The sequence below is a fragment of the Ursus arctos genome, chromosome X, assembly GCF_023065955.2.
Source record: "Ursus arctos isolate Adak ecotype North America chromosome X, UrsArc2.0, whole genome shotgun sequence".
NCBI classification, from domain to species: Eukaryota; Metazoa; Chordata; class Mammalia; order Carnivora; family Ursidae; genus Ursus; species Ursus arctos.
The window spans coordinates 8,054,099-8,068,079 of record NC_079873.1 but is presented as its reverse complement, the minus strand read 5'-3'; the positions used below and the strand labels follow the sequence as shown (position 1 = coordinate 8,068,079).

Sequence of the window (13,981 nt, the reverse complement as noted above, 5' to 3'; positions counted from 1 at the left end):
CTGAGTGAGCCGTGTTGCACAGCTGGATGTATAAAGAGGGATGTTCATATCTCTCACCCGGTGTCCAGACTGACAGCCCCCTTGATTTCCCAGCAAGCTGCTATCTTTTGGACCAGGGGTTCTCAGTGGGGGAGGGGGCAGGCAATTTTGCCCCCCGCCCCCGCACCCAGGAAGCATTTGGCAATGTCTGGAGACATTTTTGATCGTCACATCTTGGGGGCAGGGTGTGCAAATGGCACCTAGTGGGTAGAGGCCAGGGATGCTATGCTGCTCAGCATCTTGCCATGCACAGGCGGGCCCCATCCTGTATGGCCACAAATATCCATGGTGCCAAGGCTGAGAAACCCCACTTTAGATCACAAATTTCCTGATTTGGGGATGGCTACTGTTCAGGCGGTAGCAGCAGGGTCAGTGTATAAATCCGATGCCATGAAACGGGTTTCTTCAGGGTGCGTTTTCTGTGGCTTCTCGAGATCATCAGCAATGCTCCACCTGGGAAGAACATGTGTTGCCAAGGGCAGCCTTGTGAGAGCCTCCCAGTCAAGTGTTCATCTTGAAGCCCACATGACTCAGAAGCCTGAGAGGCTCAGGTGCTCAATTCCAGAAATAAATTCCCTCCCGCCTCACACTGCATTCCTTGTTTAGAATTTCATGTAGGTAGCAGAGCACATGGAAATGACACGTTTGTTGTACTTCGATTGAGCACCATATGTTGAAACGGCTGCGGGAGCAGTAAGCTGTTTTCCACAGAATTTCACTCACCACCCCTCTCATCAATCTAGGATCGAACACGCAGGAGATAGCAAAAGAAAATACATATACACCCACGAACGCTCACGTGATACACACAGACTCGTTCTTTGCTCTAGAAAGGGGATTTCAAGTGTAAATCGTGTCTCAAGCTCTGTGCGGATGTCATCTATGTGTTGGCCTACTTCTTGTTCTGGAAACCTTTTCTAAAGGAGGAAGAACAAACTACCTTGTTGCTATCTGGGGACTGTTCTGATAACAGCCGTGAGTGTACAGAGTTCTGGAAGGTGCTCACTCCTCAGCCACCGCTGTCAGGGTGAATACCTCACCTGTCACACGGAAATAATATCTCATCTGTGGAACTGTCTTCGAGTGTCTCCCAGCAGCACTGTGGAAGTTTACAGCCTGTCATTTTTTCCAAGCCAATACTTTCCAGACAGGTCAGTCTACGAGCATCTACTCACATACGTGCCCAAGGCATTTGTGGTCACTGATGGCAGTCAGATAGAAATCGGCCTGGAATTCTTCTGAATCCTTGGACTTCCTCGTATCAGTTCACTAAGCCTTTATTACCATATCTCCTGCAATGTGCCAGACCCTGGGCTCAAGGATGCGGATCTAGAAATCAGGGAGGTTGTGGCCTCTGCTCTCAGGAGAAGTCAGTCAGGGGAGGGAGGTACATGTGGGAAATCAATGGTGAATTTTAATCCACGAGAAAGCATGTACATGGGGCAGGCATAGCCCAGGGAGGAGGGCTGTGTTGGCCTGTGGGCGCCAGAGGAGGCTTCACAGAAGAGGCATGGCTTTAGAGTTCAGCTATAAAAGACTAGTAAGAATGTAGATAGGTGGGAGAGAAGAGCAGGGGTGCAGGCATGGAAACAGAACAGTGTGGTGTCTTCCAAGAACACACAAGCAATGCACAATGGCTGCTCAGATGTTTGTATCCCATTGCTAATGGGATGTGACTGATCTACCAGGCATTTTAGAAAGACAGTTCTGGAAGTGGAGAGGGTCATGTATGGATTGGGACTTGGGAAAGTAAGCCAGGGAGACCAATGAAGAGACTATTAATTGGTGATGATAACAAAAAGGAGGTAATGGGCTTGAGAGGGATCTCTGATGTGGAGCCAACTGGCCTTGGAGCCTGTTGGGTTCGTGGCGGGGGGTGGGGGTGGCATCTCAGCTGGCAGTGGCAAGGAAAGGCTAATGGAAGATCTGGATTCTCGTAATTTTACAAGTATCCTGTTCCTCACCACCCCAGATAAGCATAGAAACCACATCAAAACAGCTTGCTTCCAGCCTCCCACCCCAAACCAAAGTGCTGTGTATAAAATTCTGGAGGCATCACTAGCCCCTGTCTTAGAAAATTGAGTAAAGGTAAGGCTTTTACCCGAAACAGACCCTTTATGGTGGGAGAGGGGTGCGAGTAATGTTTGGTATTTCACATGATAAATTTGAGGTGCCTGTGGAGTCTCCATGTGTGGGTGTCCAGGGAGCTTTGTGGTAGGTCCCTGGAGCTCAGGAGAGAGGGCTAGGATGAACATGTCCATTTTGGAGGAATTACGGTCTAGGTCAGTGGTACCCAGCCCTGATTGCATCACCTGGGGAGCTTTAAGAATCCTGATGCCCAGGCCGACCCCCAGACCAGTTATGACAGACTCAGACATTAGTATATGTTAAGGGAAGGTGCAAGAGTTCCCGGCAATAGGTGAGTTCTCAGTGAGAGGTAACCTCAAGCGGTGCAAGTTTGGGCACAAACTTAAGAAAGGGAGTGGTTGTAGGCTAAGAGCTGAAGGGACCAGAGAAGGGAGGAACGCATAGGACTGATGGTCACGCATGCTTTGGGCCCCTCTGAGAGGAGAACCACGGATTTGTGTCCGGTCTGTACATTGTTTTTAATGGAGGTAGAGACATACAACGTTATATTCATTTCAGCTATACAACATAATGATTTGGTATTTGTATATGTTGCAAAATGACCACCACAGTAAGTCGGCTGACACTGGTCACCACACATAGTTACAGAATTGTTTTTTCTTGCAATGAGAACCTTTAAGATTTACTCTCTTAGGGCTTCAGAGGGGAGGGGGATGGGGGAATGGGATAGGCTGGTGGTGGGTAGTAAGGAGGGCACGTATTGCATGGTGCACTGGGTGTTATACGCAACTAATGAATCATCGAACTTTACATCAGAAACCAGGGATGTACTGTATGGTGACTAACATAATAAAAAAAAATTAAAAAAAATAAAAAAATAAAAGGATGTCAAAAACAAAACAAAAAAAAAAGATTTACTCTCTTAGCAATTTCAAATATGCAATACAGTATTAACTATAGTCACCATGCTGTAGGTGACATCTCCATGGTTTATTTGTTTTGTAACTGGAAGTTTGTACCTTTTGACTCCCTTCACCCATTTCACTCATCCCCTCACCCATATCCCTGGCAACCGCTGCTCAGTTCTCTGTATCTATGAGCTCAGTTTGGGGTTGGTTGGTTTGTTTGTTTTTTAGATTCCACATATAAGTGAGATCATACAGTATTTATCTTTCTCTGTCTTATTTCACTTAGCTAATGCAGTCTGCACATTTGTGCAGTTTTTTTCTCCAGGTACTTAATGTCCAGCTTGAGGGAGGGGGCATGGTCCTGTTGATCAGGAGTGGGCTTTGCTGAATCACAACAAGGCAAAAGAAGGGCAAGAATTTCTGCGGCCGACCCTGGAATCCAGGCTGAATAAGGAAGATGCTGAAGTTGAGAGGGGGCTGATTATCTGGAAGAATCTCAGGAGAGGAGGAAGGATTGGAGGCAGTACTCAAAGCCTAGAGTAGTGCCATTAGGGTGGACATGTGAGAGAGGGTGGCTGGATTTTCTGGGAAGTGGAAGCCATTGCAATTGAGGCGGAAGGCCTAAGTGTGGAGAAATATGTGTTCACTCCTCTTGTACTCCTTTCTTCTGTAGTTGTTGTTGTTTCTTCTTCTTCTTCTTCTTCTTCTTCTTCTTCTTCTTCTTCTTCTCCTCCTCCTCCTCCTCCTCCTCCTCCTCCTCCTTCTCCTTCTTCTCCTTCTCCTTCTCCTCCTTCTCCTTCTTCTCCTTCTCCTTCTTCTCCTTCTCCTTCTCCTTCTTCTCCTTCTCCTTCTTCTCCTCCTCCTCCTCCTCCTCCTCCTCCTCCTCCTTCTCCTCCTCCTCCTTCTCCTTCTCCTTCTTCTCCTTCTCCTTCTCCTTCTTCTCCTTCTTCTCCTCCTCCTCCTCCTTCTCCTCCTCCTCCTTCTCCTTCTCCTCCTTCTCCTTCTCCTTCTCCTTCTTCTCCTTCTCCTTCTCCTTCTTCTCCTTCTCCTTCTTCTCCTTCTTCTCCTCCTCCTCCTCCTCCTTCTCCTTCTCCTTCTCCTCCTTCTCCTTCTCCTTCTCCTTCTTCTCCTTCTTCTCCTCCTCCTCCTCCTCCTTCTCCTTCTCCTCCTTCTCCTTCTCCTTCTCCTTCTCCTTCTCCTTCTCCTCCTTCTCCTCCTTCTCCTTCTTCTCCTTCTCCTTCTTCTCCTTCTCCTTCTCCTTCTTCTCCTTCTCCTTCTTCTCCTTCTTCTCCTTCTTCTCCTTCTTCTCCTCCTCCTTCTCCTCCTTCTCCTCCTCCTCCTCCTCCTCCTCCTTCTCCTTCTTCTCCTTCTTCTCCTTCTTCTCCTTCTTCTCCTCCTCCTCCTCCTCCTTCTCCTTCTCCTCCTTCTCCTTCTCCTTCTCCTTCTTCTCCTCCTCCTCCTCCTCCTCCTCCTCCTTCTCCTTCTCCTTCTTCTCCTTCTCCTTCTTCTCCTTCTCCTTCTTCTCCTTCTCCTTCTTCTCCTTCTCCTTCTTCTCCTTCTTCTCCTCCTCCTTCTCCTCCTTCTCCTCCTTCTCCTCCTTCTCCTCCTCCTCCTCCTCCTCCTCCTCCTCCTCCTCCTCCTCCTCCCCCTCCCCTCCTCCCCACCCCCGGCTTATTGCCAGTTTCCTTAACCTAAGGGCTATCTCACAGTGACCGTGGAGTGTTTTAGTACAGCTGCGTTCTATAAAGTAGAAATATTATATCTCCATTATTTTAAAACACCCACCACAACAAATCAAAAACTCTCACCCTCGCATTGGGAAATGTACACATCAGCCAAACTCTTTATGTCCATCACCAATTATTTATGAGAGTTGCATTGCCTCAAGCAATGCTTTCAGAGTCAGCAGCTTTTAGAAACTTACCTTTGTAGAACCACGTGTTCTTGATTTGTAATTATTTGCGTATTTTGTTACTTAGTCTGTAGATGATATTCTTATTTGAGGATTATTAACTATATACACAAATATTTTTTGGCTTTGCAGACTAGGAGATCTCTGTCACAACTACTTGACCTTGCCATTGTAGGCCAGAAGCAGACATAGACAATACATGAATGATTTGTGGCTGTGTTCCAATAAAACTTTATTTACAAAAACAAGCCATGGGCTAGATTTGGCCCACAGTCTGTAGTTTGCCGACTCCTCGTCTGAGTTTAAAAAAATAAAAGAAGACGAAGACTCCAATAGGTTGCATAATTTTGTGGGGAAGTCTCGAGTTCATAATTTAATTGGGTTGACTTTGCAGTTTTGACTTTCTAAAAACATTTAGACTGTAGTTTGTTATGACTTTATAGAAATGAAATAACTTGTAAATGATGATGACACTTGGAAGGTTCTGACTACAAATGGGTTTATGGAAACCTGATAGGTCATGATAGGCTGATGTAGACAGTCATCAGGTTTGTCATCTTAAGGTGCTTCCTGGAATGCTCAGGCATGTCCATACTGGTCTGAAGAAATGTGGCTGTCTGACACTGCATGTCATTCCCTTCGACCAGGTAATCCATTCGCACAAGTGAAACAGTATAATTCAGTATTTGCTGTACTAATGCCTGTCTTCTCAAATATTTCTTCATGGAAATTCAGTGTCTTCTAGGAAAACTAACACTGGACTGAAAATCTGTTCCTAGCTCTTAGAAACTCTTTATTAATAAGCACCTTTTTTTGGATAGTAAAATATGGCTTGGCCAAAAATATCTCTGACAAAATGTCAAGACTCAGTGTTGCTCTTGTGAGTTAAGAAGACTGACTGATGTGGGAGGAAGCTTCTCCACAAATAAGTATTTCTCAGAATCTCAACCAGACTTACGTGGTTTCATGGTCCCATTAAAGGATTTAAATACTTGCTATTAAGGCTTATTAAATATTTACTACTATGGTTGCCACTCTCTAAGGTGGTTTGATGTTTCAATCATGGCTCAGAAGGGCTGCTTTCCATCAGCCATTCTTTGGAGTTAAATGTGTACATGTTGGTAGGACAGGAAAGGGATGGCATGTCAACTTTCTGTCAGTGATTCTTCTGGCGGAAAGGAAATTTCTCATTTTTTTCTTTGCAGTGTGAGTCACATGTAGAATTTATCTGAGGAGGGCATCAAAAGAAGGAGTGAAGGCAATAAGGAGAAAAAAAACAACTCCTGATATCCATGTTGTTCCTATTCTTATTGGAAAATGGGTACCAAGTAGGATCGCTGATTACCATTTTGTTTTTTTCTTTTTAAAGCATAATTACTGAGTTTCTCATTTGGGATATGCCCAGATGGAATGGGCCTTATTCAGGCCTCATTCTGAAAGAAGAGATACAAGAAAGCATGATCTGCTTTTCTCACTCTGGACATGGAAGTTCTCATTAGAATGGCCAGTTGAGGGGCACCTGGTGGCACAGTCAGTTAAGCGTCCTACTCTTGGTTTCAGCTTAGGTCGTGATCTCAGGGTTGTGAGGTCAAGCCCCACGTCATTGTTGTCAGGCTTTGCGCTCAGTGAGAAGTCTGCTTGAGATTCTCTCCCTCTGCCCCCACCATTCGCTCACCCTCTCTCTCTCTCAATTTCGAATAAATAAATCAATCCTAAAAAATATTTTAAAAAACTAAAAATGAAAAAATAATGGCCATTTGAGGCAACTTTAGGGAATACTATCTGAAGGGATTCTTTTATTTCCAATTGTGGAGCAAAACCAGAAAGAATTCATTAAGAATGATTAACCTCTGGGTGGGATACATTACATTTACGGTTTATTCAGAAGTGTTGCTTGAACATACACACACAATAACAGCAGTCTGACACTACTAATCCCTCCGTATGAAGCAGCTGGTGAGCCTGGAATGTGGTGTGATCGACTGTTAAGTCTGCCCAGTTTATGACTTGATCTCCCTTCTGGACCACTCATTTGGCATAGCAGGTAGCGCGTGTGTTCGAAATCGCATGCCAGTGTGCTTTGAAATGGCCACTCCCCATCCTAGGTATTGTTCTAGCTTGCCTTTGCTCTAACTCAGGGTTTCTTAACCTTAGCAGTCTTGTTGTTTGGGGCCGGATGATTCTTTGTCGTGGGGGCTGTCATAGGCAATGTAGGATATTAGGAGCATCCCTGGCCTCTACCCATTAAATGCCAGTAGCGCTCCTCCACCTCTCACGTCCTACTCGCTTTCCATTAGGACAACCGAAACTTCTCCAGACATTGCCCAGTGTCCCCTGGGAGGCAGAATTGCCCTGGTTGAATCCCACTGCACTAATTTGATACTGCACAGCCCCGGGTTTGGTATCAAAGTGATGCTCCAAAAAGCACTCGCTGGGGCGCCTGGGTGGCTCAGTCGGTTGAGCGTCTGCCTTCGGCTCAGGTCATGATTCCAGGGTCCTGGGATCGAGTCCCATGTCGGGCTCCCTGCTCAGTGGGGATTCTGCTTCTCGCTCCCTCTGCCTCTTTCCCGGCTTGTGCTCTGTCCTCCCCCCTCACTCGCTCACTCTGTCTCTCAAGTAAATAAATAAAATCTTTAAATTAAAGAAAAAAGCATTGGCTATATATCAACCCCACTCTGGGTTTCTCTCTGTACATTTGATCCCAGCTTTCATTAAGTGGTGAAGGGAAGGGGCTACATGTGTAGGGTGCCCACACATCTAGATTTGTCTAGGACAATGGGGTTTTTGTCTGTTGCCTGGTGTTATTATTAAGTAGCACCACCGTAAAGAGTGTCCGAGTAGGGATGAAAATTATCCAGCCCCCTTGCAATCAGGGCATTTTGACTCTGGGGAATGGAAAAGAGTCTTAAGGGCTCCTACAATCTCATAAGGCTTTTCTCCTCTGCAGAGGTCTCAGATTCCTTCCTGTCCTGTTTTAGGAGCCTGAAAGTTTAACCATTTCATGCCCATATGGATTGCATACTCAAATCTTGAGCCTTAACTCCTAACAACTTCAGTTTTTGACCAAGTAGGCAAAGGGAGCTCAGACAATAGGGAAAAGAACAGTGCTTTTATAAAATTGTTCTTCTCTCAATAGAAACAGAGTATAAGGTTCTAAGTAAGAAGGAGTTGCTACTGAGTTTATAATGGCTTTTATATTGGCTTTTACAATTACACTCTTACTGGGGTCAGGCTTCCTGCTTGGAAAAGTGCTCTGCAATACTTCAGACAGAAGAGAACAACTTTAGAACAGACTGGGCTACAATAGAAGAGAGTTGAAATAAAATCAGAGGTGGTTTGAAAAGCAATCATTCCTTTGGTCTTAAGAATAAGGAAAAAAGATTTTTTTCTCCCTCAGTAAACCCTGTCATATGTAGAACAGAATGCTTGTTAAAGCCTTGAGTGGACGTTTGGGTTGTGTGGTTTCTGGCATGTACCTTTGCTAGAACACACACACACACACACACACACACACACACACAATCTGCAGGTGGTAATGTGCACTCTAACCTGTAATCAGAATCAGCCTCCTGCTGCCTGGAAATATGAAGACAAGATTTTCAAGCCCATAATGAAGGCGAGATAATTATGTGTGACCACTCCATTGAAATGGTCAGCATTAATTTGGTTATCTGCAACTCAGTACCAGTTGAGATGTGATTTTTAAAGTGATGCAAATTCATGGCATCCGTGAGATATTAGACACAGACGATCTCCCTTCTTCCCCATACTTTCCTTCTTTGTCAGCCTCCTGATACCTTTATGTTTTGTTTAACTCAGATAAAACCCAGTAGGTCTGGAGGGCCAAAGCTGCAGATCTCTGACAGAGAACAGTGAGGCCGGCTGGCTTCCCCCACCCACGACTCCATATCCCAATCTCTTTATCTTCATGTTGTGATGTTTTCTCTCTGGGTATACCTGGCATAAAACGTGTAATAGATACCATCTCTAACACTTTAACAAAGGTCGTGTCTTTATCTTCGATGTATTTTGGGAGATTTTTCAGGTGTTTCCTGGGTCTTGTTGCTCTTGCATGTTGGCTATGAAATCGGAGTGGGCAGATGTGCTGAATTCCCTGCGGTTCTCAGTCCGGTAGCCTTCCATTGAGACAGTCAACTCCCAGACCGGTGGTTAGCCCAAAATAGTAGCCCCTTGTAAACTGAGGGAAACCAACTATAGAAAATATGATAGAAGTGACCATTTGAAAATTGTTGAATTGGATTATGCTTTGGAAAGTATGTTTCATACTTTTCAAATTATATAGAGTGCTGTCGTAGGATATAGTTTGTTAGGAGGGTGTGAGTTTGTCTCTCTGCAGCTGCAAGGGACAGCAGTCTCTACTCTGCCTTGTAAGGAGGCGTTATATGATCACCTGAACCTCAGCTTAAATGCACTGAAAATGTAAAACATTGATCTCATGCTAGTATGCCTGGAGGCTAAACAGTGCCCCAAAGAGTGTAATTTTGATTTTCCTAAATTTAGAGTGTATTACAGAACTGCATGCCTATTAAGAGGCTACCCAGCCCTTTGTCTATAGACCCCAAAGCTGCTTTTCTTTCTCTGTCTTTTGGACCAAAAATGAGCTGTCCTTTTGCCTAAAGACATATGTTCTTCACCATTTGAACGTAAACATCATCATCACAAGGAATTTTTTTTTTTAAGCTGACCACATGTGATGGAAGTACTTACTGTGGACACAGAGTATGAGATGTTTCTTCTCCATCAAAAAGTGTGTGACCAAGGGGAGCAAATAGGACAGAAACACACACAGGGAGAAAGCCCCCAAAGATAAAAAAGCATGTGCTGAGTGTTTCATGATGATGGATGATATAGCTAAACAGTAAAACTGAAAGCTAAAATTTCAGTAAGGAGTTAGGGGGATAAAAATATAATCCAACACGATGGGAGTTTTCTTTCAGCCATTACAAATTACCCTGGGCTGCCAGTGACACAACTGAAATAAGAGTGTCTTAAACAAGTGGGCAGGCATTGTCCTTGCACATAGAACACGTGAAGGGATGGGGCTAGTATAGCAGTTCAACAATGTCATGAGTGTCTCTCGTTCTTTTTGTTTTGCCATTCTCAGTGCCAGCTTTCATATTCCAGGTTGTCTCATGGTCACAAGATAACCGCTAGACACCCAGCCATCATGCCCATGTCTCAGACAGAAAAAATAAGGACGAGGGGAGCTCTAAGGGTCATCCTTCTTGAGACAGCTTCCCTTTAACAGTTTCCTAGAAACCCTCCATATACTTGGTCTCTGAGGTCTCCAATTTTTTCAGCTGGGTATTATGACACTCCCTCTAGTTTTCTGATCCCAATAAGAATGATGGATATTGGATAGACTATAAGGAAGCCCTGGTATGCGGCTCAACTTTTGCTAATAGTTAAAAATCAAAACCACATAGATCTTATAAAGTAGAGGGGACCAAACCATGGCCTGTGGGCTTAATTCAGCCCACTGACTGTTTTCGTAAATAAAACTTTATTGGGACCCATTCATTAACGTACGATCTGTGGCTGCTTTTGGGCCATCACAGCAGAGTCGAGTAAAGTTGTGACAGAGACTGTCTGGCCTGCAAAGCGAAAAATACTTTCCATGTGGCCCTTTACGTGAAAAGGTTGCCAACCCCATTCTGGATGGAAAACTCAGTGGAAAAATGGGCAAAAGACTAGAAACAGACACTTTGCAAAAGGGAAAGCCAAAGACCAATACACATATGAAAAGTGCTCCAACTCCTCAGTCCCAAGGGAAATGTTATTAAACCCACAGCGCACACCACTCCTTGCCCATCGGAATGGCTATCACGGAGTGAGAGAGAGAACACGGACCACAGCATGGGTTGCACTAATACGGGACAGCTGGACTTCTCATGCATGGCCTGTGGCAGAGGAAATTGGACACAGACTTCAGAAGATTGTGGAGGGGCATGTACTAAAGCATGGCGTATGCCCCCCCCCCCGATAATGAAGCACTGCTACTCCCAGGTGTATACCTGACAAAATTCCTACCTACGCTCACCAAAAGACATGTACTAGAAGGTTCCTATCAGCACTATTCTGGTAAAATGTCTCTCAGGAGTAGAAGTGGGAAACGCTTATCTTTTATTCCTGCTGTGGAATACTTCTCAGCAAAAAAGACGAAGGGCCACTAATAGGCTATAACATGCAACAGTGATGGAAGAGGCCAGACCAAACACCAGACTGTCCATCGTGGGATTGTATGACGGGATGTTCAGAAACGGGCAAATGAAACAAAACCTCTGGGGTCAGTGGTCAGGCTAGGGGTTACTTTGGGGGGTAAAGCTTGGGAGGGTGCTTTTCTTGTTCCGGGTAGTCATTATACAGGGGTGTTCACTGTGACAAAATGCACTGAGTTGTGCATTTATGAATTCAGTACTGTTTGGCTCGTGTTTTGTATTTCAATAAGGAGCCTCCCCCCCAAAAAAGGAAAAGAACATGTATCTCTTTAATGCTGGAACCCTAGCAGTGCTACTCTCAGCCAGTTTTCTATTAAAAACGTTGCCTGTTATGCTAAGTGAAATAAGTCAGACAAAGACAGATACCGTATGATTTCACTTATATGTGGAATCTATAAAAGCAAAACAAACGAACAACAACAACAACAAACCAAAACAGAAACAGACTCATAGATACAGAGACTTATCTGGTGGTTGTGGAGGGTGGGGGGCAAAATAGGGGCAGGGGATTAAAAGGGACAAACTTCCAGTTATAAAATAAGTAAGACAAGGGGATACAAGGTACAGCACAGAGAACATAGTTCATAATACATAACAACTTTGAATGCTGACAGATGGTGGCTACATTTATTGGGGGATCACTTCATCGTGTGCACAAATGTTGAATCACTATGTTGTATCCCCAAAACTAATGTAATACCATATGTGAACTACACGTCAATGAAAAAGATGAAATGTGTATGGAATCAACACTTTGGACACCTTGAACTTACACAGTGTTGTATGTCAGTTACATGTCAATAAGGCTGGAAAAAGAAATTAAAAAAATCTTTTTTGGAAAAATGTTTCCTATGGTGATGTGTTCCTCATGAGATGACCACACTAGGCTCCCCAGCAGGCCTGGCCCTTTGTCTGAGATGATGTCTGCATTCTAGTCTCAGGAACAAATGGAACATATTTCCTCCTTGCAGCTTTTCTGCATCAGATGGCAGCCACCCTGACAGCGTGGCCCTCAGGGTGCTCTGAGCTCAGGGGACCCCACTGTGCAGCAACGATGAGAAGGCTGTCTCTAGCTGTGGTGGCTTAGCCCACTGAGCAGACCCTGTGTCCCTGGGCTTTCTGGCCGAAGGAGAAAGTGAAGGCTGCAAGGCCAGCTGAATGTGGAATTTATGGATCCTAAGAAGGCAGTTTGGAAGGAGAGATTTTTTTCATTTATGTTTAGTCTTAACTCTGTGAGGTTGTAAAGAGGCGCTGGAGACGGAGGGAACTGTTTGTATGCTAAGTGTTGTCTGCCTCAATTGCGCTCTTGTGTTTGGGCTGGCTGCCCAGTCTGGTGTGGGAGGCTGCTTGAGATATGTGCATGTCTCCAAAACATCAATTTTCGATTTTAAAAAGGATTAAAGTATTAGTTCTCTAAAGCCATGGAACTGAGGCAGGTTTTAAAGGAGAAGGCCAGAAGAGGGGCGCCTGGGTGGCTCAGTTGGTTGGGGTTGTGGGATCGAGCCCCGTATTGGGCTCTGTGCTTAGTGCAGAGTCTGTTTCTCTCTCTCTCTCTCTCTCTCTCTCTATCTCGTAAATAAATAAATAAAATCTTTAAAAAAATAAAGGAGAAGGTCAGAAGAAAGAGCCAGTCTTTTTAAAGAATCACCCAAGTTTCTGGCTGATATATTGTGTTAAATTTGTTTCTCCCATGGATGCAAGTGAGGAATTCTAAAAGAAAGAAAAACATTAAATGCCAAGAATGAATCAAAAGGAAATAATAACCCAAGCATTAATTGATGGCCATACTTTAAAAAAAGGCACTGCTATAAACTAAATTTAAACAATTGAGTAAAAGTCAATAAGTATAGCTATTCAATCGAGAAGTTCTGGTATATACATAAGATGTACTTCTCATATTTCATAATTATCCAAAATCTTTAAAAATATCATGTTTATGTATTTTGTAAGACTTGTGACTATATATGTATATGTGTATAAAAATATATATTAGCACGTGTGTGTGTATATATTTGAGTACATATGTGTAGACATTCATAAGATTTTTTTAAATTACCATCCTCTAAAAGAAAGAAAAAAAACAACTGGCAAGTAATGAGAAGGAACCAGAGCCAACTGTTCATACGAATCTCAGAAGATTTAGTTTATGTTGATGCAGCCTCCCAGGTCTGGTACAGCACCTCAAAGGACAATTTTTTGAGAAAAAAATATCCAAATATCAGTTTAAGAGAAACCACCGAAAGTTGCCTGACTTGCGTTTTTGTGGAAGTGAAGATTTGGCTGTAGAAAGCAAAGTGACAGCCGTCCAGTCGCCTCGGCCCCAGCGTTTAGGTTACTGCTGCTGATTAGGGAAATAAGTTCCCTCTTCCTTCCGTTTTTTTCCTTAGCAGCCCTGGAGGAGAGCGCCGTTGGGCTCTGGAGGCTTTGGAACAAGGATGCCGTTGCCAAGCTCTTGTGGTCAGAAGCTAAGTGGGCTTCTTGCTTTGTGAGCCAAAGCATTTGGAGAGCCTCATCTTAGGAGAAGCAAATTATCCTGCCCCGTGGTGGCCCCTCAGTGTCAGTCCATCAGGGGGTTAGGTCTCAGTGTCTGATGCCAAAGATGAACAGAGATAAATGTGCAAAGATAGGATGGGCTGTTATCAAAACTCAGCCTTTTTGCAGAATGTTGAGCGGATTCCCCTTGTTTCATGAGAAACCGAAGCAGAGAACCCTGCCTATTAAACCCTACATGGACTGATGTGTCCTTAGGAAGCTCCCCTGTTCTGTGAGCCGCATTTACCTCTTGGTCGTGCCGA

General features: G+C 44.3%; 1 protein-coding gene across 3 annotated transcripts in view; it reads left to right on the top strand.

Annotated features, from left to right (window-relative positions):
- ARHGAP6 (Rho GTPase activating protein 6) overlaps positions 1 to 13,981 on the top strand; it is a 487,298-nt gene that overhangs the window by 206,158 nt on the left and 267,159 nt on the right. The gene's annotated exons all lie outside the window — the stretch shown is intronic.